Consider the following 6,000-nt stretch of genomic DNA (forward strand, 5'->3'; position numbering starts at 1 on the left):
CCCTAACTATGGACCCCTTTGACTATTCTTAGATTTTGCTGATATCTTTCTTTCTATAGCTCCCTCCTTGGGACCTCACAGAACAAAATTGCTGCCATTGCCCTGTGACAACATTTCATCTATCTTATTAAGCTTACCTTTCCATCATTCCACCGAAACCCAACCCATCTCCAGATTAAAAAAAAAAAAAAATCCCAGTCTCTTTGACTGTTACTTGTTATATTTCAAAACCTGGCAACGAACATTCTGGTTGCTTTCCTCAGAATAATTTTACCATTATTAACATTATATAATTTCTGTCCACAAAGAGAAAAGTCTTCTGTCTCTGAGTACCATGTTTACTTTACAGGCAGTGAGAATATCACCACTAATATGCTTAAATTTATGCTGACATTTTAGCTTTCAGCATAAGTTAATTTAACAATGGGATAAAAAGCTAATATGTTCTGCTTAAATGTCAGGAAATCTTTTCCTGATCTCCTCCCTCTGCCCAGTAGGTTAAATGACTTTGAATTTTTCACCCTGTAGCAGTTTCATCACTGAACTTAGTTTTGTAATTATTTGTTTAATTTTATCTCTCTCACTAGAGTATAAGCTCCAAGAGAGAGTAAATAATAATGTTTGTCTGTATGCAGGTGCCTGGCATATATTAGAGTCCTCAAGTATATTTATTGATAGAATGCATGATCAAAGAAGTTTGATCAAAGAACTTTGTTATAGTCTTAGAATTGGAAGGGTCCTTAGGGCCTTAATTTTCCATATGGGTTAACTGAGGACTGAGAAGGTCAAGGGATTTATCCAAAATTATACAGCTGTTTGCCGAGAGGTCTATAATTTTAGATTTTGTCATCCCACCCACTCCACTGATATCCTACAATTTTAGTTCATGCTCATATACTTAATCCACGAGCTCTAGCTATATTAGTGACAAAACTGGACAAAATATGGCTATAATTTCTATATTTATTGATTCCCTTATATCAGACTAAAACAATCTACATGTTCAACTATACTTTTTTTAAAAAGCATAAAAATTTTTATACTGTACTACTGGTTTGGTTTGAGAACTCACAATGTTCAGATGGACTATGCCATCCTGTTCACTATGGGATCTTAATAAAGATTGAAGAGAGAAAAACAAACAGATCAACTCAGATTCTGTGGTTAAAATATATTGAACTGCTTCCATCTTGAGATTTCACCATTTTAGACCCACGCTGTCTAATATAGTAGCAACTAGCCACAACTGGCTAGTCTGAATTAATATGTTCTGTGAGTGTAAAATACAAACCAGGTTTCTAAGGTTGAGTACACAAAGGAGGTAAAATATCTCATTAATAATTTTATATTGATTATATACCAAAAATTGATAAGGAAATAGCAACCAACTCCAGTATTCTTGCTTCAGAAATCCCATAGACAGAGGAGCCTGGCAGGCTATATAGTTCATGGGGTCACAAAGAGTCAGACATGACTTAGTGACTAAACAGCAGCAGGAGTAGCATATACCAAAATAATAATACTTTGGATATACTATATTAAACTTAATACTACTTTAAAAATTTTATGGGACTTTTAGAAAATTTTACTTCACATATGTGACACCTATTCATGATAAAAAATTTTTGGAAAATTAGGAATAGACAAAAACTTCCTCAACTTAATAAAGAATATCTTGAGCACTTGTCTCATGCATCCAACCTGGGCTGCTCAGGGCTGGTACACTGGGAAGACCCAGAGGGATGGGATGGGGAGGGAGGCAGGAGGGGGGATCGGGATGGGGAACACATGTAAATCCATGGCTGATTCATGTCAATGTATGGCAAAAACCCCTACAATATTGTAAAGTAATTAGCTTCCAACTAATAAAAATAAATGAAAAAAAAGGTGTGTTCTTTGAAAAAAAAATGAATAAAGAATATCTTTATTCTACTCACCCTACAGAGAAGTAAAAAATAAAAAAGAACCGCTACAGGTGACATAATGTGCTGTGAATGCTTAGTTGCTGAGTCATGTCCAACTCTTTGGGACCACATGGACTGTAGCCAGCTAGGCTCTTCTGTCCATGAAGATTCTCCAGGCAAGAACACCGGAGTGGGTTGCCATGCCCTCCTCCAAAGGATCTTCGCAACCCAGGGATCAACTCAGGTCTCCCGCATTGCAGGTGTATTCTTTACCATCTGAGCCACCAGGGAAGCCCAAGAATACTGGAGTGGGAAGCCTATCCCTTTTCCAGAGAATCTTCCCAACCCTGGAATCAAACCAGGTCTCCTGCATTACAGGTGGATTCCTTACTAGGTGACATCATACTTAATGGTAAAAGGCTGAATGCTTCTCTTCTAAGATCAAGAAAAAGGAGAGAACATCCACTTTCATCACTCTTATTTGACACAATACTGGAAGTTCTACCCACTGCAATAAGGCAAGGGAAATAAATTAAAAGTATACAACTTGGAAGAGAAAAAATAAAACTGTCTCTAGTTGCAGACATGATTGTCTACAAAGAAAGCCCCAGAGAACCTATGGAACATTTCCAGCACTAACAAGTGAGTTCAGCAAGGTCACAAGATATAAGATCAACACACAAAAATTGGTAATATTCTTATATACTTAACAGTGACCAGGTAGAAACTGCAATGTAAAACACAATACCATTTAAAATCACTCCATAGAACATTGAATATTTAAATATACCCTTAACAAAATCTACACAAGAGGCTGTATGCTGAAAAATTACAAAATGCTGGTTAAATAAATCAAAGAATGTTTAAACAAATAAAGCTATATACCATGTTCATGAATTATAAAACTCAACATAGTAAAGACATCAGTCCTCTCCAAACTGATCTACAGGCTTAACATAATTCTGTAAAAACTCCAGCAAGGATTTTTGGAGACATAAGAAGGCCTATTCTAAAATTTACATGGTTTGAGAGAATAGCATTGAAACATACACATTACCATACATAAAATAGATGACCAGTGCAAGTTCAATGCATGAAGAAGAGCACCCAAAGCCATTGCTCTGGGTCAAGCTAGCGAGATAGGGTGGGGAGGAAGGTTGGAGGGGAATTTAGGGTGGGGGTGATACATGTATATTTATGGCTGATTCATGCTGTCGCATGGCAAAAAACAATCACAATATTGTAAAGTAATTATCCTCCAGTTAAAATAAATAAATAAAATATTTTAAAAAAGAAAATTCACAAGACCTAGAATAGCTGAAACAATAGTGACAACTACATAACAAGAAATCACTCTATCTGATATTGTCTTACCATATGTCTACCATAATCAAGATAGTATAGTATTGATGGAGGGATAGATATAAAGATCAATGGAACAGAATAGAGGACCCAGAAAGAGACCTATACAAGTATGCCCAATGAATTTTTGAAAGAATTGGAAATTTTGGACAGATTGAATTGGCACCGGAGCAGTTGGACATATATGAAGGTAGAAAAGTACCCCTTTTAGAAAAAAGATTTCAAAACAAAACATAGGTTTAAATATAACACATAAAACTATAAAACTTTTAGAAAAATTTGTAAGAGAAAATTTCCAGGGTATGGGGCCAGGCAAATAATTCTTAGAGTTGAAAGCAAAAGCACACTATATAAAAGGAAAACTTGACAAATTGGATCTCATCAAAATTTAAAACTTTTCCTCTGTGAAAGCTCATGGTAAGAGGATGGAAAGATCAGTATAGACTTGGAGAAAGTATTGGGTTGGCAAAAAGTTCATAAGATCTTATGGGAAAATCCGAATAAACTTTTGGCCACTCCAATATTTGCAAAAGGCATATCGAGCAAACTAATTATAGTATATAAAAAACTCTCAACACTCAACAGCAAAAAAAAAAAAAAAAAAACCACACACAATTAGAAAATAGGCAAAAGGCATAAACAAAAAATAAAGAAGATATACAGATATACAAATGACAAGTAAACACATGGAAATTTGTTCAGTCACAAGCAAAATTAAATTAAAACCACATCTATATGCAAGACAGCAAGAGAGACACAGATGTTTTGAACAGTCTTTTGGACTCTGTGGGAGAGGGCGAGGGTGGGATGATATGGGAGAATGGCATTGAAACATGTAAATTATCATATATGAAACGAATCGCCAGTCCAGGTTCAATGCATGATGTAGGATGCTCAGGGCTGGTGCACTGGAATGACCCAGAGGGATGGGATGGGGAGGGAGGTGGGAGGGGGGTTCAGGATGGGGAACACATGTACACCCATGACGGATTCAAGTCAATGTATGGCAAAACCAATACAGTGTTGTAAAGTAAAATAAATAAATTAATTTAAAAAAAAAACACATCCATCAGAATGGCAAAGAGGAAATGACAACATCAAATGCTGCAAAGATACAGAGAAACTTGATCATTTGTACATTGACATTGGAAAGGCAAAATTATACAGCCATGCTGGAAAAGAGTTTTCCAGAAAATTAAACAAGCAAACACTTATCATACAATCCACCAATTATATTCTTGGGCAATTCCAGAAAAATGGAAACTTATATTCACAACAGCCTTATTTGTAATAACCACATGATGAAAACAGACTACACGCTCTTAATCATGTGAATGGTTAAACACACTGTGGTACACCCATACTATGGTATACCAGTCAGCAATAAAAAGGATTGAGCTACTGAAAAAGGCAATAACTTGAATGAATCTATAGGGATTAGGCTGTTTTAAAAAATGGTATCCCAAAGGTCACAAATTGTATGCTATGTAACATTTTTAAAATAACATAATTATAGAGATGAAGAAGTAATTAGTGGTTTCCAAGGGTTGGGGGTGGTGGTTAGGAGGTAAGAAGGTGTGGCTATAAAAGGGCAACAGAAGGAACCCTTTCAGAGGTAGAACTGTTCAGTACCTTGATTGTAGTGGTAGATACACAAACATACACATGTAATAAATCTGTATAGAACTAAGTACACTCATACACGAACTAAGTACACTCATACACACACACAAATTAAATCAGAAACTTCTGAAAACTATTGGTGAATTGAATCAATGTCAATATGCTGATCATGGTACTATACTAGTTTTCTAAAAAGTTAGAGGGTAACTAGGCAAATACTACACCACATTTCTACTTGTACTTAAGCTCCATAACTATCTCAGTAAAAATTTCAATTAAAAAGTACTCACATGCTCACATTACATTTCTACTTGTTAGCATTGCTCTAGAATGTTCTTTTTTAATTTTCTAAATAGTTGGTAGCTGCTTAAACGGAAATAAATACAATCTCAAAACTTTGGTATTAGCTAAAATTCACTGTGATCATGGTACACTTAAAGGTCATTTGCCTTAATGAATTTCAATTTGAAAATACTCACATGATCTACCTTCCTCAATTACAATATCTGCTTAGCACTTATAAGAAGAACTGACATTCAAAATATTTTACAATTAATATGTCATAGACACTAACCAATGAGCATGGACAATTATGTAACATAACTGGTATAATCATATTGGTATAACCAGCTAAACATCAGACCTAGTTAGGGACTTGTGTGCTTTTAAATTTTTCTCAATGCTATACTATTTCCTACATGATTTGCTTTTGGGATACCAGAAAGACCTACCTAACTCATCCATCAGCCAATTCTAAAATGATCAGTAAATGTATATTAAGTACCATTGTAACAGTAGAGAACCTATCGGGCTAAAAGTTGGGGATCTGGATGCTTCGTATATGACTTTGGGCAAGAGCTATCTTCCCCTTCACTTTCCCGTCATCAGAAGAAACGATTACATGACATGATGTGTATCCTTATTGTGTCAAATGTTTGGTGAGTGTCTTTAGTCAGTGATTCCTCCTAATTTTTTTCCAGATGTAAGCAGATATCTATGCCATGGGCTTCCAAGGTGGTGCTAGTGGTAAAGAACCTGTCTTTCAATGCAGGAGACAAAAGAGATAAGAGTTTGATCCCTGGGTCAGGAAGATCCCCTGGAGGAGGGCACA

Source organism: Cervus elaphus, chromosome X (genome assembly GCF_910594005.1).
Source record: "Cervus elaphus chromosome X, mCerEla1.1, whole genome shotgun sequence".
NCBI lineage: Eukaryota > Metazoa > Chordata > Mammalia > Artiodactyla > Cervidae > Cervus > Cervus elaphus.